This window comes from Wyeomyia smithii, chromosome 2 (assembly GCF_029784165.1).
Source record: "Wyeomyia smithii strain HCP4-BCI-WySm-NY-G18 chromosome 2, ASM2978416v1, whole genome shotgun sequence".
Lineage (NCBI taxonomy): Eukaryota > Metazoa > Arthropoda > Insecta > Diptera > Culicidae > Wyeomyia > Wyeomyia smithii.
In genome coordinates this window covers 38201672-38228140 of record NC_073695.1, presented here as the reverse complement: position 1 = coordinate 38228140, position 26469 = coordinate 38201672, and the positions used below count along the sequence as shown (strand labels likewise).

The window sequence follows — 26469 nt, the reverse complement described above, 5'->3', positions numbered from 1 at the left end:
AATCATCAATCCGTTGTTGACACTTAAACCCAAACAACGGCTAACCACAATGAAGCGCCTACCGGTAGGCAACCAACTGCCTCCGACTCGTGGGAAACTCCTTCAGCAGAGAATGAGTGGCCAATATGTTTGGTTTCCGTGAGCAAATTACCACCCACACGAGCACGACCGGCACCCAGCCGGTGCGGGTGCTTCCGTTTGAGTGGCGTCCACTCCCGCGGTAAAAACGGAGGTGCAATAGATTTGCAATCGCGCAAAGAACCATCGCAACGGGTGGGCACAAGAGGCGCGCACGAATGAAGAAGAAGGACACCCTTCTGCCGCGGAGTAAAGAAATATCAACAGTTTGCAGAGTGCGAATGCGGTTAGTGCTTTCCACAACGTCGAACTTCGAGCATCTCGCGGTGGCGATAGATTTTTCCAGGTTTTCATGAGTGCTTTCGTTCCGAATGTGCGGTGCTGGTTGTGCAGTACGAGTAAGTAAGTAATGTGGCTTAGAAGCGTGCGGATCTGATCAGCAGCCTAAGTGTGAGTTCATACACTGGACGAGCGCTGGACCGAGTGGGCATGTGATTGAAGAGGTGTTATTTGTTTGTAAACTAAAACCGACCGAGACTGTGAAGTGAAAAAGTGGTTCGTTTGGAGTTTGCGATTGTTGTTTTGTTTTTATTTTACGTTTTTTTCGGGACATTCTGGACAGACGCTAGGGGCATTTTGAACTGGTGCTTGTGAGTTCGTCGGTTTTCGCTGTGTTGACATAAGTTTACGGTGAATTTTGCACGGGAGTTTATTGTGCGGAACTAAGATTGCGTGCATGCTTGCAGTTTGCCTGGCAAGGATTTGTGGCGAAGGTGCTGTAAACAGAAAGTGATTAATTGGAAAGGTAACTGGATATTGGATACGTTATGTTAATTTTATTCGATTTGAACAAAAATATTATAAGATTTTATCTTTGATCTCTTATTTCATTTAAATTACGATTCTTCATTTTGCAGTAAAAGATATTTCGTTTAAAAAATATAATTTCACTATTATTATTCTGATCTTCTCTTATGAGCCCTCCAGTTCTACACTGATTCATCTACGACTAGCCAGTTGTAATATATTCAACTGGAGTAAAATATACATTCTCATATCAGGTGGAATAGTAGGACGTTATGCAGGATGCAGATAAGAACCGCCTCATCTGTGGTGCCATTCTGCATGGCATTGGGGTTGTGTTTTTGCACTAATACAGTACACTCTGTTTACTACTGTTGTACTGATAGTTTTTACATTACTAACATTGCACCATTACCAATGGTCGCACTTTGGAGTTTCTGCAAAATTCTGAATGAGTTTTTGAAAATCTGAATTTTTTAACTAAAGAAGCCAGTAGCAGAGCATTTGAATGAAACACGTTGACACTATCAAATTGGCCGCATTTGCCGAAAAATGGGAATTTAGTTTCAAATACAAAAACAATTTTTATTTTTTCTCTGGATTCCTTTTCTTATTTCCTTTAAAAATCACCTAGTAGTGTTTTTCGGACGTTCTACGTCCATAAAATTAAAAAAAAAAAGAGCAAAAAGGTTTTGGCCAGAAAATGCGTTATTTTGTGACAAAAAGAGCGGACGCACAGAGCGAGTGGTTCCAATCGACACCAAAATCAGGATTTTTCCAAAGTGACACTAGATGAACAATTCCCCCAACTTTGAGCAAAATCTGTGATAGTCATAGCCAAGTTTGTGCTTTTTCATGGTCACTTCATATGGAATTACCCATATTTACTTGAAATGGTTTGGTTTCGCTTCAACCTCAACTAGGCCACTGAAATAAGAAACAACCAATATCATAGAGACATGCTTTATGCTCAAAAACCCTTGCAAGTAAATTAACATCATGATTGGAATTAAAGATTTCAACTTGTGCACGCTAATGAAATAATTCGACTCTAATATCTCATAAAAACATGACCGATACTTGACAGCCCTAGAATGCTCATTCAAAAGAAGAACTATTCAACGGTTTAAATTTTATGAAGATTAATATAACTTTACCTCCCTTCAACTACGCATCTGAGATATATAAAAACCAATGTCACGGGAATATACATGGTATTTAAAAACCCTCGTATACAAAGTTGCTCAGTGGTCGAATTTGGTGTTTGAAAGTTTAAAATAAATTCACTGTTATTACACATCCTCCTCCCTGCCCACGCTCATGAGATAAATACTTTTTGCTGCTATACAGGGTGTTCGGTAAGTTCGAATACAACTTTTTATCATTGTGCAGGTGCGCACCAGGTGCGCTCTATGCACTGGGATTGGTGTCAGCTTTAGGTTAACCGACGCGCACTGTGTCGATTTGCTCTCATTTAATGATTGTTTACCGCGCACGGTGAAGGAGTACCGCGACGTTGTAGTGAAGTGTTTTCACACAGGTCAGGATTTCGTGTTTTAGGATAAGAAAATCTTTGTCTTGTAAGAGCCTCACAATGTCCAGAATAATCGGCTGTGAGTGTGTGGGTGGGGTATATCAAATTCTGTTATCATATACTTGAATATTCAAAGTGTGTTTTTTTTTTAAATCATATTTATAACGAAACTAGCTGACCCGGCAAACTTCGTCCCGCCTATTTTAGTTTTTAATTTGATAATTTTAAACATTTCAAATTTATGCATTCCTTGCGATTGGATTATATCGTTTAAAAATAATTGGTTTTATCGGAATGGCAACATCCTCAACTTTTGGCTTTTGTACATGACCTCTATTCCGGATATGTATTGGGTGCATTTCAGTTATTTTCATTGTTTTCCAGAAATTGAAAGTGGTCATCTTCTGATTTAAAATAGTGTCCAGGGTCAATGCTTGGATTCTTTACATCATTTCGATTACGGACTTATCCATATGTAGTAGTATTCGGTTATTTGCGGATGTTTTCCAGAAGTTGCCATCTTTCAATTCAAACTGTTGTTTAAGGTCAATTTATAGCTCCTTGCATCATTCTGGATCCGGTGATCCGGAACCGTAAGTCGCCATCTTGGATTTAAAAATGGCATTTGGAGACAATTTCTGGCCCCTGAGCGTCATTCTGGTTTGAGAAACACCCATATTGGGTGTCTGTGGTCGATTCTAGCTCCTGTGTATCATTCTGGTTCCGAAGATACTCATTTTGTATGGAAATCGGCCATTTTTGGTTGTTTTTTAGGAACCGGAAGTTGCCATCTTACAATTCATAATGGTGTCTGAGGTCAATTTTCAGCTTAATTCTCGTTCCAGAGATACTCATATTGGGTAGTATTTGGTCATTTTAGGCTGTTTTCCAGACACCGGAAGTCGCCATCTTACAATTCAAATTGTTGTTTGAGGTCAATTTGTGGCTTCAGTGTATTATAACAATCCCAGAAATACCCATATTGGGTGGTATTTGGTCATCTGCCGCTGATTTTCAGAAACCGGAAGTCGCCATCTAGTTGGTTAGTTCTCGAGATAAGTAGAAATTTGTGTTTAATTTGTTATGAAATCCTCCCTCACAGAAGAAGGAGGGGAGTTGAACCACTATGGACATACTTGTTACCTCTAAAAACATTCACATACCAAATTTGGTTGTATTTGGTTGATTGGTTCTCGAGCTGTACGAAATTCGTATTTCATTTGCATGGGACCCCTCTCTTGTAGAAGAGGGAGGGGTGTCAAACCATTATGGATATATTTGTTACCCCTAAAAACATCTACCTACCAAATTTGGTTCTATTTACTTGGTTAGTTCCCGAGATGTGCAGAAATTTGTGTTTCATTTGTATGGAACCTCTCCCTTCCAGAAGAGGGAAGGGTGTCGAACCAACATGAACGTATTTGTTACTCCTAAAAACATCCACTTGCCAAATTTGGTTCCATTTGCTTGGTTAGTTTTCGAGAAGTGCAGAAGTTTGTGTTTCATTTGTATGGGATCCCTCCCTTCCAGAAGAGGTAAGGGTGTCGAACTAACATGGACATATTTATTACTCCTAAAAACATCCACATGCCGAATTTGGTTCCATTTACTTGGTTAATTCTTGAGATGTGCAGAAATTTGTGTTTCATTTGTGTGGAACCCCTCCCTTCCAGAAGAGGGAAGGGTGTTGAACCAACATGGACATATTTGTTACTCCTAAAAACATCCACTCGCCAAATTTGGTTCCATTTGCTTGATTAGTTTTTGAGATGTGCAGAAGTTTGTGTTTCATTTGTATGGGACCCCTCCCTTCCAGAAGAGGAATGGGTGTCGAACCAACATGATCATATTTGTTATTCCTAAAAACATCCACATGCCAAATTTGGTTCCATTTGATTGGTTAGTTCCGAGATGTGCAGAAATTTGTGTTTCATTTGTATGGGACCCCTCCCTTGCAAAGGGGGAGGGGTCTCAAATTATCTTAGTCACCTTTCCCGGCCCCTAAAACCCTTATATACAAAATTTCACGCCGATCGGTTCGGTAGTTTTCAAGCCTATATGAATCAGACAGACAGACAGACAGAGCTGCATTTTTATATGTTTAGATTTGTCATTCAATTGAGAAAATATTGTACATTCTTGCTAACTCTGATATTTTTCTGCCAAAAACCTTACAAAATTTGCTATAATTTGTAACAATTAGTAAGTAATTTTGATATTTTAACTGTTAACGAGACCAAGTTAGAAACACAAGTTGATACAGAAAGTTCGTAGTATCAAGATGTGTTATAAACCTGATATTTTTGACTGATCAGGTAGCGTACCGGCTGTATGCCGATGGCCCAGATGAGTGCCGCGTAAGAATTTTTTTAAAAAAATCTCAAACTCATCATAAAGAACAAAGGGAGAGCTCTCCCAGCTATTTGTCTTAAAAGTTCTCAATTAACATTGCCTAAAAATGAGTCAGAAAATATCTTGTGTGTTCGAACTTATTGAACACCCCGTACATATTTGGCCATCGCTTGTACCGGTCGTACTGCTTGCTAAATTTGCTGAACTCTCATTTGTCTGCTATGGTAAAAGATTATGTATATCACTCAGCGTATAACCAAAGGAGAAAATTTATCAACTTTTTAATTATAGTTTTGTTTGTCCTGAGAAGGACAGTGTTTGTATTGGAACAATTATCCCCAACCATAAAACAAAACCCGAATTTCGTTTCGGTTAACAATTACTGAGCACTTTTTCTACTGCTTCCACAGCAGCCACCATTAGCTTTGTCTATTCTACAGTCGGAAATTGTCTTCTGCCGAATTAAACCGAAAATACTACAAGGTGTACAGCCCTAGTGGTTGTATGAAATGGTGACGTAGGACAAATATAAATATTGATTTTAACTCGCGTTTAACATATTTCACTATGCCTGTTATACACCATGTATCTCATACAGGTATAAGGACTCCACTTGCTATCGCGTTAAGGAGAAGAATGAAGTTGAATATTCTGCACGCAGTCTTTTGTATCTAGTGAAGCGTAGATTTTTGCATTGAAGGCGTGGCCACGCAGTTTTGAGAAAGAGAAACGAAACAAAACACCTTCGATACTAACGAGTGATTTTCATAAGCACCTAAAGAAAGTTTGTGCTTTCCCCGTGCGAAAATTTCTCTGGTTCTTAGACTAACTAACTTGCGTTATTAATATTTGATCGATAACGGTGTTCGAGTGAGAAAGGAACAAAGCAACAGTTGAACCGAAAAATCACTCAATTTAGCAGTGGAAATTCTTGCAATAAGGGTTATATCTTGCTGCGACAAACTGTTCATGGGCAACACTACCGTTTATATTTGATGCCCTGGTCGTTATTTTAAAAATAATTATTGAGAAATGATAAAATGAACATTTCACACTAGTAGTAGCTGTGAAAATTCTCATAACTCTTATCTTCAAGCATTTTTTAGTTCTGAAAAGAACTGATTCCATAATCTGCGTGCTACAGAACGCTGATGATCGCACCACCGGTAGCGTTGAATATATTGGTTGGCCGCGCATAATAAAATTGCTCTCCGCTGTGCCCTCCGGTAGCTGTGCCAGCAAAATATTCTACAGCATACGATGGTGCCGTATGGAAAATGAAGGTAAGGTGTTCCGCAGTGCCTGGCAGATGACCCGTAAGCAGCTCTCGTTTCCTAATGTCGCGTATCTCGAACAGCTATACTCCTCTCGCTATTATGTGACAAACTAGAATGAAGCAGAATTTTCAACACGCAGTCTTTATGTATCGAGTTGAGCGTAGATTTTTGCATTGAAGGCGTGGCCACGGAGACTCGAGAAAGAGAAACGAAACAAAACACTTTGTTGAGTCAGTATATGTGGGCAGTGGAATTTATTACATCCATGTCATTGTTATCCGTGCTCGGGAAGCAAGGCAATAGCGAGGAAAATGTATGGGAAAATTTGACCTTGGAACTTCTCACCTTTTTCACCATTAAGCAGAAAAACAAAAATATTAAACGTTATATCAGCGAATTGTCACACATTTTATCTATCCACCGGCATATAAATGACTAAGATGCATTAGGTCGTTCACTTGCTATAATCGTTTGAAATCTGACGCAACGTTTGCCAGTTTCATTTTCAATTTTACAAAATGTAATCTAGTATAGAAAACGAAGACGTAGTCCTACGTCAAAAATCAGGCACAATCCGATTCGGTTGCTTCTCGCTTCTTCCGCCCTCTGCACCACGGTCCCCCAGCAACATTGCAATGGAAAGCTTACGCTCACTTTTTCATCAAGCAGCTCCGGGACTCCCAGGCTGCGGAGGAATACGCGCAATAGCCCGAAGCGGTGCTACCCACGGGGGAGGGGCTAGGCTCATCGCCTCTCGAGGACGGCTGTGGCAGCATTCGCACAGCTATCGGGGGAACGTCGACATTGCGAGGAGTGCGAGGCAGTGCGAGGCAGTGGTGAATGAGAAGAACCGGACCTGGGCGATATACCTGGACAGGTCAACGAGGGAGAACAAGGCAAATTACTAACGAGCATGGAACGACATGACCACGATTCTCAGTCGAAAGAAGCAAGAGTATCGTGAACATGAGGAGCTGGAGCAGCTGTACCGTGCCAGTGATACGCGAAAGTTCTATGAGAAGGTAAACCAGTCTCGCAGAGGCTATGTGCCGCAAGCCGACATGTGCAACGACGTGGATGGAACCTTCTCGCGGATGCCAGCGAGGTGGTCGACAGGTGGAGGGAGTACTTCGATGGACACCTGAATGGCAATACAGTAAACAGAAGCGGAGCAGAAACTGACCTAGGAGTACCAGCAACAGATGACCGAGTACCAGCCCCCAATGGCCATGAAGTTGTTTGTGAGATTGGGAAGCTGAAGAACAACAAAGCCACAGGCAAAAACGGACTGCCGAGCGTGTTCTTTAAACATGGGAGAGAGGCGCTGGCCTAAGCGCTGCAATGGGTTATTTCCAGGACTTGGAAGGAGTAAAAACTGCTAAACGAGTGGATGGAGGGAATCGTTTGCCCCATCTACAAGTAGGGCGACTAGCTAAAGTGCTGCATCTACCATGGTATCCCGCTTATCAATGCCGTCTACAAAAAACTCTCACAGATCCTGTTCCGTCGTCTGTCACCTTTAGCCAGAAGGTTTGTGGGCCAGTACCAAGCGGGCTTCGTGAGAGCCCGTGTCACCACGGACTAGATTTTCTCCTTCCGATAGATCTTACAGAAATGTCGCGAGTACAACGTACCCACACATTACATCTGTATCGATTTTACGGCGGCCTATGATACTGTCGACCGAGAACGGCTATGGCAGGTCATGCACGACAACGGATTTCCAGTTAAACTCACTCGATTGTTCAAGGCCACCATGGAGTAAGTAATGTGCTACGTGCGTGCTTTGGGGTTACTCCCGAGTCCCTTTGAATCGCGCAGAGGGTTAAGACAAAGGGATGGACTTTCCTATTTGCTGTTTAACATCGCCCTTGAGGGTATGATCAGGAGAGTGGGCATCGACGCGGCAACTTTGCGACGGCGGAAGAAACTTACCATCAACTGAATGTCGAAGCCGGACGAATCGGACTGCGAATAAATGTATCGAAAACGAAATATCCAAATCCAAGGAGAACTACCAGTTCAAATCTCTGTAGACGGGGTTTAAGGTGATCGACGTGTTCGTGTATTTGGGATTACTGGTGACCGCCGACAATAACACCAGCAAAGAGATCCAGTGACGCATCCAGGCTGCAAATCGTGCCTACTTTTCGACCAAGCACACGCAGCGTTCTAGCCACTTTTCCCTCGGTTTTCCTCTTCAGTATCCTTTAGAGCTTTTTGTCGCTCAGGGTCGTCGGCCGTCTGGAACCGGGCTTTCTTTCGATGTTCTGGTTGTTGTCCAATAGTGCCAAGATGTTGTAGATACCGGAACGCACGTATCCGGTGTTCACAAAGTGCCACACGATGTCCGTTTCCGACGCACCGGGGTACTGTTTTTTGAGCGCGTTCACTTCTGAACGGAATAGCTACACTGTTTTCGCCATCACGGTTAGAGTTCGACTGAGGGAGCTGTTAATTTTTTTCTGCTGACTCATGGGTTACTACGATTGATGCTGCACGGGTAGTTTCGTCAGTGCGTGTGGAGGTAAACGTATGAAAAATCGGCAATTGTTTTTTTTTTGACGTGGGACTACGTCTTTGTTTACTATACTGAGATGCATTCTGTAAAATTGGAAATGAAACAGGCAAATGTTGCGTCAGATTTCAAACGTAAATAACAGCATAACCACTTGATGGATAACAATAACCAATATGTTGTTGGATAGATAAAATGTATAACAATTTTTCAATATGCTAGTTATCACTCCAATTTCATTGCTAAGCGGTAAAATTGCTAAAAAGTTTCAATGACAAATTTACACGAAAAATGAACCAATTACATGCGAGCATTCCTAGCACAGACGACGTGAATGGACACCATCCGTTTCCTGTGTTATTCTCTGTATCAATATCGAAATAAAAATTGACAGAGTCTCCCCGTCCCAATAGGTCAATTTATTTTTGCTTCCATGAGCTTAGACTAATATGATGTCTCGAAGGTAAAAGTTTTCCGAAAAGTTTGAAACAACCCCCATTTTTGAACAAATTCTAAACCTGCTTTCAGAAGCTAATAAAAACTGATGTCTTGAAAGAAAATATGCCGGTAAAAGCAACAATACCAGTGGAGTAAAGAACAGCAGGTCTCTCGTCGTCTATGATTGCAGCGGTACTCTTCTATTCGTACATTTCAGCGGTACACTTCTATTCGTACTGCAGCGGTACTATTCGTACTGTAGCGGTACTATTCGTACTGCAACGGGACTATTCGTATTACAGTGGTACACTTTTGTTCGTACATTTCTATTCGTGTGCAATCGAGGAAAGACTGCAATGCTGCTGTTGATGGTGATTGAAAGTTTATCTCATGAATATTATTACCATAAATTACTCAACAAGAATTGTAAATTTTTGCAACAGTTATTTATTAAATTTTATCTTCGATGTTCACTAAATAATCGTGACTGGATAGTATCGAAAGAGTAAAATCCCAAATATACACATTTATAGAAGAGTAAGAACCTGCGAATGCTTGTGAATTTTTGGTTTATTTACTAAGATTCATTTAGAATCTCTTTTTACATTTCAAAATTGTTAGATGATATACATTCATTCTAAGCTTTACCATAATAAACGTATATTAGCTGTCTTCGTAATACAGCGAATGTAGTAGTAGGCAAATGAAAAAAATTGTCAAGCAAAAAACAAAAATGGAATTGTTGATTGCTACGATTTTTCGCTGGAACTTGTCAATAATTTTATTTAACATATCTTCTTAAGTTTGCCAATTAATGAACCTTTGTAAGGGCTTCCATATTATTTTGAAAGTAAGATCCATATTATAGATTTGATTTAATCAGAGTTAAATCAGACAAAACCATTCATTATGATAACGTAAGTATTATTGGATTTGGTTTTTGAGGATATAGAGTTAATTATGACTTTAACGCATTATGAGAAATTCTTGGTGCTTCTTTAACAAGCACGATATGCTTGTGCCTTGTCAAATACATGTTGTTTGCACAAAAAAATACTACAGGCATAATATCGCCAAATAAAAACGATATTCTTCCGAGTGTTGTTGTATATATTTCAAAAATTGATTTCCAGGGGAGGCTGAAAATAAAGAAACGTACTGTCGCTGAGCAAACACATTTATTCTGTCTGCAGACTTTGTACATTTTGTAACAAAAAATCCCCTGATTACAGTGTTTAGTCCCACGTCATCATTTCATATAACCCTAGGGCTGTACACCTTGTAGTATTTCGAAGCTGCCCTCAATTCCGCACAATTGAGAAATATTGAGCAATTGTCACACAGAAGTTAAAGGAAGAGTGAAAAGATGACTTGAGATTTGACAGAGACGAAAAGATGGTGGGACAAAATGTCCGCTCAGGTTAGCCAACAGAGTGTCCAAAATGAGATTAGTGGTATTCGAAGAAAAGTTCGCAAGTTCGATCTGAGTATTTTTTTTTTTGTTTTTTAATAGCAACAAATTACCTCCATTTTGAAAAAGGTATTCAAAATTTTTATTTCATTACTATGTTTTCAAGATAGATCCGTATGCGAATTGTTATGATTATTGTACAGCGTTATAAGTTGCTAAGGCCTAGGTCCCACAACATGGAAAATAATTCCAATATAGCGTTATATGAAACTGTATCTTACTCAAAGTAATGAGGAAAATTTATAAAGCGTCCCAAAACGATGTACATACACGACGATTTAATAAACGTTGAACAAAACTGGCTTATATGCAAAGTATATACTGTTAAGATTTTTCTCTCGCAAATTTCCTTAGGATCCTACTCTATTTGCGATACTCGTTCGCAAAAACATACGCTGGTTAGAAGCTTAACAATTGCTTTCTCGAACTTAAAAAAATCGTACAGAAAAGTATTGTGAAGCTTATTTTAAACAGCTAAAGCCCCAAATGCGGAATAAAGAAACCAATTTCATTCATATGTAACCTGAAATCCAATAATTCTAGTTCGGATCTTCCAGACGATCGTCATTCATTCGCTATATTCAATTTCTAAACGACCACGGGAGCAATCATTTTCTCACTGATGGTAGCAGCTAAATCGAACATGGTCTGATCGCCCAATAATACCTCCTCCCCTTCACCCTTCATTTCGATGCCTATCTCAGCTTCGCCCGCCCCTGCAGACCAAGAGTTTTTTGCACTGCTAGAGTTCAGGTTCGTCTGGTAGTTTGCAAGTTGTTCAAGTGACCCGTTGCGTCGTTAGCGTAGAGTGAGGGCAAGGTGAACGCATCCCACGCAGACCGGGCGGCGTGGCAATTTGCAAAATTAATATTTTTGACTCTCTCTCGCTCTCCTGTTTGTCTACTCTAAGCTGGATGTTTATAATAGCCTTACCATTCGTTAATAACTGTAAAGTTATGGAATAAACGAATTTCGCTGATGCTGAGATAAGGTTATTTCAAGATCATTTTCATAGTTGGACGACGGTTAGATAACACATTTTGATTGACCGACTCAACAACAACACGCCCGCACTGTTGTCCTAGACCTACAGTAAAACTTCCTGGTCGTCACCGGCAAACTCAAGTGTCCAGCTTCAACCGGCCGGCCGGCCGCTCAGTTGATTTACACACACGCTAATTGCTCTTCCTCGCTCGCTAGTGGTGTCATCTTCTGGTCCAATTTCACCAGGCCACGTTAAATTTGCTAAACAATTAGCCGTTGTTTGCACTTTGCATTCCAAATAAACCAAGCAATTCGAACGTCGTCATTGGTTAGGGAAAAAAGATAAATGCCACGCGAGAACTCACCTCCTTTCATTTTTGTCCCACAATTATCTTATCGGGCCGAGCGCGCGCGGTGCGCCGTGGCGCTCGCTCGCCAATGTGCGTGTCACTTCAAGGAGAGACGAGCGGCTTATCGTTTTGATTTTTTTCCCCGGAGTTGCTACAGTAAAAACAATTGCAGGAAGGAAAATAAAAACAAAAGTACAACGTAAAATTATCACGAATTACGCAACAGAACGCATATTGTTTACACACATCATAGACACACTCCGATGTGGTGTGCTGTGAAACGGCCTTCTTTTATTCGAAAACCTGTGTAAATAACCGATAAGCTGATGAACGGTGCGAACACAGTAACAAAAGGCCAGACCGATTGTGATTGATTGTGTAGCAGACTTCTGTCGAAAGCTAGACGAAAGATAGCCAGATCGGCCGGAAGGAGCCCAAACCGTGGCATGAATGGACGCTCCAGTCTATCTGATAGTATCGTATGACAAGGGCCCGACATCAAATCTTACTAATTACTTGATAACTTTACGATTTACAAATAAAGCTCATGGAAGCACTTTCAGGTTCAAGATAATAATTTCTTTTCCAACACAGTCTGTGGTTTATGACTTTTATATTTTTTCTGACTGCTATAAATCGTAGGTAATTCTCTACGGCACGTGAGTCTGCGGGAAACATGTGACTGACGTTACACACCCTTAATCAACGGTTATATCAACGCTGATGATGGATCGCAACATTTTGCCAGCATGAACGCTGCTAAATGATATTTGATGGCATGCCCAACTAGTAGCGAATCGTTAATTGCTTACAGCGAAAAATATGAAATGTCAATCATTAAAACCTGAACTTAGTTCTGTGCTTGTTATACACATCACTCAATGGCAATAAACCAATCCATCAATATTTTGTAGCCGAAAGTGAAACCGGATTCATACGGCCTGACACCTATCGCAAGCAGACATCGAGCACGTCAATAAGCGAGAATTGGTTAACCCACGGGCAGAAACTATAATTCGTGCCAAGTAACGAGAGCGCAAAAAATCACTGGTTTGAACGACGAAACTCGTAGCCTGTGCTTGGAAGAGGGCAGTGAATTAGTTCATCATATTTTCGATAATATTTCTGAGAGTTGGTCACGAAAAGGATAGAATTTAATAATACTTATTAAGAGAAATAATTATTAAATATGACAATAAGCGTTCGTATATGTGTTGCTACTTGAACATTCTATAATAGGAAAGTTATATTTTGACAGACAGACAGACAGACAGATATAAAAAAGTGGCTCCGGATCGGATCGAGCACTTTTCTCCGCATAATCGAGTCCCGAAAGACCTGTATTTCTGAACAAAATCCTGACAGATTTTCAGACAGAATATAAAAGTGATTACCCTATTTTGATATTTTTCCCACAAAACCCAACAACAAAAAAGTTAAAATTTTACACGAAATAACAAATATTTTTCACTACGACTTCTTTCTTTTCAAGGACAATATTGTAACCTTGAACATTGCCGAAGACGTTGTACAAAACAAACAAAGTGTTTTGGCTCTAAAAATAACTAACCTGTTGGTGCACAAGCCCTTTTCAAAAATTAGCCGTGGATCAGAATAAAATTGTAACACTTACAAAAACACTTAGAAAAAATTGAATATAATATAATTATTTTATACTATAAAACAATTATTTTATGTTTTCAAGTCGAAGGTGGTTACTATTAATAATTACACTTTTTTTTAAATTTTAAAGAGAAAATAAATATGATAAGAAAAAGGTACAGGAAAAAAAGGTAAAGAGCAAACAAGATCAAGAGACAAAAAAATGTAAGGCTGAAGAAGTTCAGAGAAATGAAAGTAGAAAAAATAAATATGGTAAAGAGACAAAACAAAGCAAATAGAATAAAATTAAAGTCCTAAAGAGAGAAACGGTGAAAAAATGGTAGAGACAAGCTAATAGTAAAAAACGATTGAGCGAAATAAGGTGAAGTGAAAAACAAATAAAGAAAATGAGGTTAAGAAAAAAAACAGATAAAGAGAAAACATAAGATAGAGAGGAAATAAGGAAAAAAGTGGAAAAGAAAAAAAGTAACGAGAAAAAAGAAGACGGGAAAACCGATAGAGACAAAAACAGGTAAAAGAAAAAAATATTAGCTACAAAAAAGGCACACGAATGAACTCGAAAGAACATAAGTCAGGAGGAATAAGAGGTAAGGAGAAAAAGGGCCAATTGAATAGCGATAGAGATAAAAAAAAAAAAAACAGAGAGAAAATAAGTGGAAATAAAAAAAAGGTCCATAGAAAAAAGTTCAACACCAAAAAATCAAATAACAACAGATAAATAGAAAAAAAAAGAGAAAAGCCAAGATGAAATGAGATCACGAGAAAATAAGGTCCAAAGAGAAAAAACTCAAATGAATAAAAGCTCAAGAGAAGAGTAGGTCAAGAAAAAAAGAGAAAGAGAAAATAAACCTCAAGAGAAAAAGGATAGAATAAAAAAAATAGAGGAAAACAGGGTCAAAAGTGATAAGCTCAAAACAAAACAAAATAAGATCAACAGAAAAATAAGGTCCCGAAACAAATTGAGAGACAGAAAAGTCAACAGAGAGAAAGGTCAAAATAGAAAAAGGTCACGAGAGAAAAGCTCAAAAGAAAAAATAAATTAACAAGAAAAATGTCAAGAACGAAAAGGGGAAAATAAGGTTAACAGAGGAATCGAGGTCAAGAGAAAATAATATAGAAAGAGATGAAGATTAAGAGAAAAAAGCTAAAAAGAAAAAAATGTCAAGAGAAAATAAAGGTCAAGAGAAGAGAGCAGGAAGAAAGAAAGCGATAGAGAGAAAAATAGGCATAAAGAAAAGAAACACAAAACACAAAATGATAAGTAAAATAAGAGATCATGATAAATTAAGGTCAAAAGAGAAAAAAAAATCAAGAGAAGAAGAAGGTTAAAAGAAATTAACTTAGAGGGAAAAAAGAGATCAAGAGAGAATAAAAGGTCAAGGAAAAAAATTCAAATGCAAAAGAGTCAAGAGGGAAAAAGTTGAGAGAAAACGAAAGAGAAGAGAACAAAGACGGAGCGAAAAAATAAATAAAGAGAATAAAAATGTCAAGAGAAAAATAGGTAAAAAGAAATTGAGGGCGGAAGAGAAAAAAGTCAAGAAAAAAAAACGTCAAGTAGAAAAGAGGTAAAGAGAAGAAAAGGTCAAGAGAAAAAATACCTCTAGAGAACAAAAAACGAGACATAGAGAAAAAAGGTCACAAGAAAAAAAAGTCAAAAGAGTAAAGGATCAAGAGAAAAAAGAATGAAGAGAAAAAAAGTTAAGCAAAAGATGCTTGGAGATAAAAAGGTGAAGAGAAAATAAAGTGAAAAAAGTAAAAGGTCAAGAGAAGTTAAGAAAAAAAAATGCTTCAGAGAAAAAGAAAGATAAAGTAAAACGGTCAAGAGAAAAAAAGTACAAGAGAGAAAGAGTCAAGAGAAAATAAATGGAGAGAAACAAAAATAGAGAGAAAAAAAATGTCAAGAGAAAAATAGGCCAAGAGAAAATAATGTCGAAAGAAAATAGCTCAAAAGAATACAAAATCGAGAAAAAAGTAAGGAGAAAATAAAGGTCAAGAGAAGAGAGATGAAGGCGGAAACAGATAGAGAGAAAAAAGGTCAAGTGAAAAAATAGGTATAGAGAAAAAATAGGCTTAGAGAAAAAAAATCAAAAAACAAAATGATTAAGAAAGAAAAAGATAAAATGAATTAAGGTTAAAAGAACAAAAATCATAAGAAAAATAAGGTAAAACGAAAATAAAGCAAAAGGAAAATAAATATCAAGAAAGATAATAATGGTCAAGAAAAAAAAGTTCAAGAGAAAATGAGTTAGAAGAAAAAAACAGTATCGAGAAAATAAATAAGAAAACAAGGAAAAAAGGAAAGAATAAAAAATCAAGAGAAAAAAAGATAAAGAGAAAAACGGTCAAGAGAAAATAAGGTCAAAAAAAAAAAGGTCCAGAAAAGAAGGTCAGCAGAAAGAAAAGGTCAAGAGAGACAAGTGGCAAGGTGGCGAAAGGGAAAAGTGTCAAGAGAAAAGCAAGGTCAAGAGAATTAAAGGTCAATAAGAGAAGAGGTAAAGAGAAGAAAAGGTCAAGAGAAAAATAAGTTCTAGAGAAAAAAATGAAACAAAAAGGTAAAGAGAAAATAAACAGTGAGAGAAAAAAAAAGGAAAAAGATGTTCAAGAAAAAAAGGTCAAGAAAAAAAAAAGAATAGAGAAAATAAAAAATATGTAAAAAAGTAGGAATGCATATTAGTTTAGAGAAAATAAGATCAAAAAAGAGAAAGAAAAACAAATTTGGAGAGAAAAACAGGTAGGATGAGGAGAAGTGGAGACAAAAATAAAAGATAAAAAATAATCAATGCAAAAAAAAAGTAAAATAAACAAAAAACAAACACGTAAAACGGTACAAACAATGGTAAGATGGCAAAAAATGAGAAAGTTAAGAGGTAAACTGTTAAATGGGTAAAACAGTTGAGCAGGGAAAAAGGTAAAGAGGTTGAAGGTTGAAAAGTTACCAAGGTGAAAAGGTGCAAAAAAGATGAAAAGGGCAAAAAGGTAGAAAGGCATCGTATCTCGAGACCAGATGGAAGATGCAGGGGGTGAAAAATAAAAAGGTAAAAAGTTTAATAGGTAAAAAAGGAAAAAGGTAAAAAGGAAAATAATAGGTATAAAGCTAAAAAGGCAAATAGGTAGAAAAATAAGAAGGTAAAAAGGTTAGAGGGTAAAATATAAAAAGGTAAAAACGGTAAAAACGGTAAAAAAGGCAATGAGATAAAACAGAAAAAAATTTGAAAATGTTCAAAATGTTAAAAATGTCAAAAATGTCAGAAATATTACAAATGTGGAAAATGTCCAAAATGACAAAAATGTTAAAAATGTCAAAAGTGTCTAAATTGGCAAAAATGTCGAATATGTTAAAAATAAAAATTATGAAAATTGCCAAAAGTGAAAAAAAAGTAAAAATACTAAAAAGGTGAAAAAGTAAAACAGTTACAACGGAGAAAAGGTAAATTTTGAAGGTTGAATAGTTACAAACGTAAAAGGAAAAGTGTAAAAATGTAAAAATAAAAAAACGTAAAAGAGTAAAAAGGTAAAAAGGTAAAAAAGTAAAAAGGTAAAAAGGTAAAAAGGTAAAAAGGTAAAGAGGTAAAAAGGTAAAAAGGTAAAATGGTAAAAAGGTAAAAAGGTAAAAAGGTAAAAAGGTAAAAAGGTAAAAAGGTAAAAAGGTAAAAAGGTAGAAAGGTAAAAAGGTAAAAAGGTAAAAAGGTAAAAAGGTGAAAAGGTAAAAAGGCAAAAAGGTAAAAAGGTAAAAAGGTAAAAAGGTGAATAGGTAAAATGGTAAAAAGGTGAAAAAATAATGGGATTTTCAAAATGTTAACAATGTTGAAAATGTTACTAATGTTAAAAATGCTAAAAATGTTAAAAATGTTAAAAATGTTAAAAATGTTAAAAATGTTAAAAATGTTAAAAATGTTAAAAATGTTAAAAATGTTAAAAATGTTAAAAATGTTAAAAATGTTAAAAATGTTAAAAATGTTGAAAATGTTAAAAATGTTGAAAATGTTAAAAATGTTAAAAATGTTAAAAATGTTAAAAATGTTAAAAATGTTAAAAATGTTAAAAATGTAAAAAATGCTAAAAATGTTAAAAATGTATGTAACGTATAAAATGTCAAATACATCAAAAATGTCAAATATGTCAAAAATGCCAAAAATGACAAAATTTTAAAAATTTCGAACTATCGAAGAAGACAGAAATAGGAAAAATTACCAAGAATTCGAATATTTGAAAATACCAACACTCCAAATACATATGTATTGCCAAAAGATATATCAAAAAGAAAAAAAAAGTCTTTCCACCCGCGACATCAATTATATATGGTCAACCAATTTGATTCGTATTTTACTATGTATAAACCTAAACTCATGGCGATAAGTACATCACATTCGGACATGTAAGTTTACATGAGCCTCTTGAAGTGTGCAGTAGTAGGTTATGTAAAGTTAAAGTTGGTCAATTCTTGAACTCCTAACGACACAGAAAGAAAATTCTTCGTTCGCTTGTATTTATTTCGCTTAACGTTCATAAACCACTCAAAGCACCCAAGTATGCATTTGAACTTCGGAACGTCTCTTTGCCGTTGCACAAAACCGACGAACGAAAATGCAAATTGTACACTCCAGCAAGCTAATTTACGACGCGCGCTGTTTGGTATACTCCCGGAGGAGAAACAAAACTCTCGATGGGTGCTGATTTGGGGTGCTGATGGGTGTTTTTGGATATTGCGCACTTGACAGAAAAAAATAACAGTTATTTGCCGTTGACCCTGTTTGTGTACTACGGGGCAACAGCGTTGCTTGACGTCAGGTGAGAAAAAAATATGAATCCGCGTGATGATGCCAGTTGGAATGGAATGCAAAAAACACCTGAATTAATGAATGCCTAGAGGTTTTTATTGTTGTTGCCACGTTCTAGTATGCGGATTATAATATAAACATTTTTTTCTTGTAGAATGTACTATGAATTTCACCACCTGTATCTATATCGAAAATCTACCGCCACAACATACAACATTTTTGCATCAATTTTACTTCTTTCCAATTTCAGAACCCCTGTCGAGCTGTCGGTTTCCACTGCGTCTTTATTGCTGCCGGTGCAGTTAAGCGGCGCGGTCTGACGAGTTCTGCTCTGTCAGCACAATTTGCGGTTTCCCGCCACGAACACGATACGAACCGACGACAACCGCGTACTCAAGTGGGGCCCACTCGTGTTTTCGGACCTCCTCTCGTTCGCCGTTGCAGACCGTGTGGAGAAAAAAAAGGTTGGCGTAATCTCCGTCAGCGTTGCGGTTTAGTGTGATCGATACGCAAACACGGTGAGTTGTTACGATATTTCAATAGACTCCAAACTATGATCTTGATGCGTCAGAGATTGTCAATAACTTAGTCGATCAGTCTCTACCTCTGGACTGGAGACTGGTGATATATTCGAAGTTTAAGTAATCTGTCAGTTTTGTCGTGGTTCTGCGGGACGTGATCTAATTTAAATGCGGTGACAATAGAGAGTCAATTGAGTGTCACCATTTGAAACAATCATCTGAACCGAGTAATGGAATGCTGTCATTGTTTGCCATTAAACTGGGATTGGGCATTCCTGGAGTATGATGTCAGAGGCGGTTGCAATTTCGCACAGCTACTCGGAAGTAAATGGCAAATTGAAGATTAATCAGAGAAGATATAAACGAAGGCTCGGTGAAGTGCTAATTGCTCAACATAAAACCACTACTTGAAGCTATCAAGATTCAATAAACTTCTCGGAAACACGGAACAAACGCTGAAGTACCAACGCAGTGCAGTTCACCGACCGCTCGTGCCACAATACCGAGAAAATAAACTACGCACCCATTAAAAATAGCTATTACAAACGACTTACTAATAAACACTTTTTACTTCGCAAACCAAACGGATACAAACGGGAGACACACAAGACTCTGATTAAGTAGATGATTGTTTTCAAATTGCGTGACACGTTTGCCGTTTCCTTTGGCCAATATTTACTAACCTTCAGCCTCCGGGATGACTAATCTTCTCCGCACGCTTCCTCCCCGTTGCCATTCATTGCACTTTTGTAGAGGGCGACTGTAAATTTTTGCTATTTGACAGCTCGTTGATAGTAAGAGTACTCCGAACCGACCGGCTAAACTGCATCGAGTGGCGGCATTGCGAACACGTGCCACTGGGGTGCCTTCCTTCGGCACGGGCTGAGACATTTTTTCAACCCAATGAACTCATGCGCTTACGCTGTCCAGCTCAGCTGGAAGCGAGTAGATCGCTCATTAATTGAAACCTATATCTCGAGTAGGAATTCGAGATGCTGTCCGGTATTCAGCGGATGGTAGGGTGGCCGAGAAAGTAGTGGTTATCTTTATTTAGAGTAATATTTTTTACCCGCTGTCAATAAAACGGATTTAAACGTCCCTTTATTTACCAGTGTAACAATTGAAAGCAAAATTACTTTTGCAAAAAACCAGAAGAAGAGCCACAACGCGCATACTTCAACAAGATACAACATGCTTTCACTTAGTGAGAGTACAAGGTTATAAGGAGGCATTGCACGTCTCATTTTTTTGGCTTATTTTCCGACGATCTAGTTCCGCCACTGTTGTTGTGCCAATCACCCTCCACCCAAGACCCTATTTTTCAACCCGTAGATTAACGGTCCGGCGCTAACAGCTTTATTGCTTCTTGCGATGGAAGGCGTGATCCTGTCTCAAGTTACGAAATCTAATTTTTTATCTCTATAACATTCCCATTCCAATTTAGGAATTATTGAGTAATTAAGCAACTTATTAGTACAAAATACGAATGTCCTTAGCCTTAAAGAACAAGCGGTAATTGCTGACCAAATTCTATAGAATCATAGAATTGATTCTACGCAAACCTGGATTGAATGGGGGGGGGGGGGGAAACAGAGAAAATGCCTTTCGCCTCTCCCCCTCCCTAGTCATAGGCCAGACATGCAACCACTCGAACACATAAAAAACGAGAAGACAAAGTGAAGTTTTATTTGCACGTCTCCTTCCAGCGGAGCATGAAGTCATTCCACAATTTGCAATTAGCTTACCTCAGAATGTTTTAAGGAAAGAAGGCCCCACAAAAATAGGCTCCGGGCCTCCTAACACCCAAATCCGGCACCGATTTCAGGCAAAGTTTCAAATCCCATAACATGAGTATTCTAACCCACATCTTCTTACAATACGATTCTGGTCGCAGCGTGGAAGTCCATACAGAAAAAAATCCCACATCTTGAGTTACAATCCTTTATGGTGTAGTTTCAAGTTCCATATCTCATGTATAGTGCCCCATGAGTAATGCCCCCAAGTCTGAAGTTGTAAATATCAACTAACAAGACTCCAGCCAAATACGTACCTGCGGACGGTAGAATTAAATGGAAACATAACCTATTCTCAATATTCAATTCCATTCTTCTAAGACGCTCAAAGAAAAATTTATTTAAGACTCCAGCGTTAAAAGTTTGTGCGACATAATTCCAAGATCCAGGTTAAGTTTGCTATATATCATGTCCCAACGTTCCAATCATCAACCCAGAATCCTAGGTCATTAATATTGAATCACAAATGCATTGCTTTAAGTTTCAACTCACAGGTACCAAGTTGTATATTCCGGGGGCCAAAGTACACTTCTTTGTTAGAAGATCCAATCTCTACATTTCGAGATCCGAACAGCACATCCAATAAAAACTAGATACTTTTTAGTTCCAAATTACCAGTCCAAATACAATTATAGGTTCTGGGTTCTAGTTTACAATTTTCAAGACCCAAACGACAAATGTAATACTCAAGCCCTGAATTTTTTGTTATTGAATCAAAACATCTCTTATCTAAGATCTCAAAGCATGAAAGTATTGTTTTTGCTATAAGCTTAATTCCTATTTCCATATCGAAAAATTCCTTTTTTCCTGTATAAGCTTAACACTGCGACTAGAAAGGTTGATCTATTGCGATTTTGTCACAATTGAGAGCAAGTGATATGCTTAATATTTATCCGTGCTTGTGTGCATGTTTTTTATCCTTTCTATTAAGTTGAAATGCTTCACTATACTAACCTTGTTCCTCCTGCCAAGTATCGTCAGTTATGATTCCCTGGAGAAGTTTCAACTAAGTGTCCTTCTGGCTGGTTCTATTATAAGAGGAAGTTATTGGTAAAGTGATAGTCACAGTATTAAAAAGTGGAAAGTTTGAAAATAAACCCATGCTTAAGTCCTTTGACATCAAGCGTTTCTGGTTCTAACGTGCACCGGCACGCAAAAACTCTTTTGCCTTCCTACTCAGCGACAGTAAAAAAGTACACGAGCTCTTACTTGCGAGTAGGAATACTTGCTCGACTCGATGAGTGCTTGAAAAAATGTGCTCGAAAACGAAAATGCTTTCTTCATCTGCCTAGTTTTGCTTGGTGCACCGACAACCGACAATCACATCGCATACTGGAACGTGTAGGGTATCGGATTGCTTCAGCAAGTTTTATAAAGCAGTCTAATGCAAAACCAGCCTAAGAAAACCGCACCCGAAGTAGTTCGATACCCTATTCGAAATATATTCTTGCGCCTCCGCAATCATCGCAATGCAAGTGTTCGGACTCCAGCGGTCATCAAAGCAGTCACACAACCATGCAAAATGTTATGAAAAAAGGATTTTGGATACTCAGCTTTTAAGAAGCAGAAAATTCACCCATTAACTCGTAACTACCAACACTAGGGGTGAGTACCTACTTGAATACCTTACTTCTAACGATGTCAATGTATGTAATGTAGGGAATAACCCCACCTTTATCAACGCTATCAGGCAGGAGGTCCTTGATCTCACTCTGTGTAGCGCCTCTATTTTTGAAAGGATTAAAAATTGGCATGTCTCCGATGAACCTAGTTTGTCGGATCATATAGAGGCTAACCCTCTGAAAAGAGAGCTGTTCAGAAATCCTAAGAATACAGATTGGGAATCCTTTAAGGAACACCTGATCGATTCACGAACTTTCAGTTACAGCAACATTCGAAATTCAGTTGACCTGAATTCGGCAGCAAATGATCTACAAAACAGAATCATGGATGCTTTTAATGCAAACTGTCCACTAACACAGCGGTCAGTATGCCGTGACGTACCCTGGTGGAATGATCAACTTAGTGACCTTCGTTGGGAAACCAGGCGGTTGTTTAACAGGACAAAAGTCACATCTAACTGGGATGACTACTGAGCGTCCCTCACTAAGTACAACGCCGAGCTACGCAAGGCTAAACGGGAATCCAGAGTTAGTTTCTGTGAAAGAATCCAAGCTCTGCCTGAAGCTACGCGGCTCCAAAAGGCGATGTCCAAAGACCATACTAACGGTTTAAGACAAGTAAGGAAAGAGGATGGATGCCTCACTGTCACTACCAAGGAAACGTTGGAGGTTCTCATGAACACCCACTTTCCCGGATCGACAGAGACCGAAGAACTGAATAGTGATGGGTCGCGGCGGGACGATTCGAGACATATGGCGTCTCGGGAGTCCATCCTGCTGGCCCGTCGACTGTTTACGGAAGCTTCAATAGGTTTGGGCTCTAAGCTCATTCGACCCTATGAAGTCTCCTGGTCCAGACGGCATACTATCCATCTTTCTACAAAAATCGCAGCTATCATGTCCGAACTAATAAACCTCTTCAGAGCCAGCTTTATCCTGGGCCATAAGGGAATCGACCACAATTCAAGGAGCTGGATACACGCAATGCTCTCTAGCAGAGTGATCACAACAACCTTGGGAGATTCGTCTGTAACAATGTCAATGATCAAGGGATGCCCGCAAGGAGGAGTTCTTTCACCCTTGTTATGGTCACTAGTTGTCGACGCACTTCTCAATAAGTTTTCACAGCTTGGATACGAGGACATTGGATACGCTGATGACATCGTCCTCATCGTCAGAAGTAAAGATGACGCAACTCTGTCGAGCCGAATGCAAGCGGCCCTGGATGCCACCACGTTATGGTGTCTACAGGAGGGCCTTAACATAAACCCCTTAAAAACAGTCCTAATTCCATTCCATCACCCCTCCAACACTGAATGGAGTCAGACTGGGCTTCAGCAATGAAGTCAAATACCTCGGCATTATTCTGGAACTGAACTGCACAACTGGATCATGCCGCTAAGAAAGCGATCTCGGCGATCTGGGCTTCAATAAGGGTGGTCGGTATTACCGACTTTTCGAAAAACCGGTATTTCGGTATTCATGAAACTAAAAACCGGTAAAACCGGTAAAAAAATCGGTATTTTTATTTTTTTTCGGATTGATATAAACCAGGCGCATCTCGTGGTCTTTGAACCTACTTGTTCAACTACAAAATTCTGAAAATCATAGTTTGGGGAAGTAATGACAATCATGTCTGCGAAAAACGCTAATTATTCTCTCTTTACTATTTAAAAATATAACTGAAAAATGATTATATATATATATATATATATATATATATATATATATATATATATATATATATATATATATATATATATATATATATATATATATATATATATATATATATATATATATATATATATATATATATATATATATATATATATATATATATATATATATATACATTTTTTTTTTAATTTGAAATTTATTTTTGCTTAGCGTCTCAGGTCGCATCTATGATCTCTTGTGGTATACGATCCAGATACAACACTGGATAAATTTAACAGTGTTTGGAAAACTTCAATGAATGAATCCAGTGAATGAACCTTATTGGGGTACAGGTTTACAACAAAACAGTTCTACTCCATCAATGAGTACGAGCAATCCGTAACCTGTGCACAGCAATCGGGGCCAGCCACAACAGACAAGCAGAAAGACTGTCGCAGTGGCATTTCAGTACACATCAAATTTTTTTTTACTGAAATTCTTTAAACTTTTACTGAATTTTGCCACGCTGAAACTTCAGTAATCATTTCAGCAATGAAATATTACTGAATGTTTTAGCAATGTGAAATGTCATTCTTTTCGACGGTACTTTGCTGAATTTTCAGCAATGTGAACTGTCATTCATGTTTGACGGACTATTACTGAATTTCCAGTGAACGTCCGCTAAATTAATAAAATATCAGTTCAGTGGGTCAGATCGACTTGAACTGTCCTACAGTACGGTCGCATTTTACCAACAGCTCGAGGCTAAGTCTTAGACTACCGAGAGATATTGAAATTTTGTTTTTCGCTTTCAACAGGCAATCTTCTTGAAAGACTACCTGTTGAAACGCAAAGTAATAAATTTGTTTTTAACGTTAACGAGTGTTTAGTGAGTAAATTTGGTTTGAGATATTTCTACTTAAATTCTATAGTGAAGTGAAAGTGTAGTGAAGTTTTCCAGTTATGCCTGGAAAAAATAAAAAAGCTCGCTTTGATGCGGCTTCAAGGAAACGTGAGGCATCTCCTCCAAGTGACACTGAAATTTCGACTAACAGGTATGATATTCTTTCTTCCGTTGGGGATCAAGAAATTCAAACTTCTCATACTGAGCATAAAGCCGTTATGAAGAAGGTTAAAGTTCCACCTATTGTGGTATTTGTAGCAAGTTTTAAAGCATTTCGATCAGAGCTTTAATCGTTTCTGTCGGATGTGAAAGTTAATTTTCAAATTGGCCGCCAAGGCGAAATTCGTATTTTGGCCGAATCTCTTGATGGCCATAAACATCTTTTACAGTATTTGACTGAAAAGATGTATTAATTTTATTCTTTTGATGCCAAAAACGAGAGACCGTTTAAGGCTGTTTTGAAAGGTCTTTCAAATGACCAAACTATTGAGGAAATCAAAGATTGTTTGTCGGAATCGCTTGGTTTTGCCCCCAACCAAGTAATTTTGATGAAACGAAAGGCAGATGCCAAAATTAATCAAACTGGAATACACCAGGAAAATTACTTAGTACATTTTGATCGTACCAAAGTAAATAATTTGAAATGTTTGGAAAAAGCACGTGTTTTATTTAACGTGCGAATAAAGTGGGAAAATTTCAAGAGACATGGAGAAATCCGTAATCTTACTCAATGTCGGAATTGTCAAGCCTATGGTCATGGAACTCGAAACTGCCATATGTCAGCAAAATGTATGATTTGTGGTGACACTGGTCACACGAAAGATATCTGCCCCGTGAAAGAGACCACTGATAGTTTCAAATGTGTAAATTGTGGGGGAAATCGCAAATCTAATTTCTTTAATTGTCCTGTAAGGTCAAAATTATTGCTTCCAGACAACGTAGGAATTCTAAGCAACCTGTTGTCAATGTGGGTATACAAAAGACTTTCAATACTTTTCAGGCATCACCAGCACTTTCATTAACAGGTGTGCCTGTAGGTAATAATTTAAATTCAGCTAACATATTTCAGACAAGAAATCCTGTTCAGGCAACACCAGGCTGTTCATATGCCAGTGTCCTTACAGGTAATATTTCAAATTCAAACAGTAACAAACCATTCGTGTTTGGTGTTGAAAAGTCAGCCAGTATTGATTTAGGTAGTCCAACTCCAGAAAAGATTGAATACCTACAACAATCCATGCTGCAGCTAATGTCCGTTTTGTTGAACTGTAACTCGATGTACGAGGCTGTTCAAGAAGGTATAAAATTTACAACTAATATTGTTATGGAATTGAAATTCAGCAATGAACTAATGCTGTAAATTTTCTAAATTGGAATGCTCGCTCTTTAAAAGCGAAAGAGGATGAATTTTTCAATTTTCTAACAGTCCACGATGTGCATATTGCAGTTGTGACTGAAACGCTTTTAAAGCCAAATATTAAACTAAAAAAGAACCCAAATTGCATGGTTCATAGGTTTGATAGAATTAATGTTGCCGGTGGTGGAGTTTTTTTTTCTTCATCTATGAGGTGGTGGAGTTGCAATAGTTATCCACCGTCGAATAAAACATCGTGTTTTACTCCATCTTGAAACCAAAGTTATCGAGAGTTTGGGAATTGAAATTGAAACAAGCATTGGCATTTCATTAATAGCCGTAGTGTATTTGCCTTTTCAATGCACTGGTGAGCGAAAAAATTATTTCAAGGGAGATTTGCAAAAACTCA

At 38.0% G+C, this 26469-nt stretch overlaps 1 protein-coding gene across 1 annotated transcript in view; it reads left to right on the top strand.

Moving 5' to 3' along the window:
- The first annotated feature begins 358 nt into the window (after positions 1-358).
- LOC129720928 (tubulointerstitial nephritis antigen-like) overlaps positions 359-26469 on the top strand; it is a 148471-nt gene continuing 122360 nt past the window's right edge. The window contains exons 1-2 of the mRNA XM_055672843.1: positions 359-883; positions 18458-18725. The gene's annotated coding sequence lies outside the window, so the exon portion shown is untranslated. The remainder of the gene's footprint in view (positions 884-18457; positions 18726-26469) is intronic.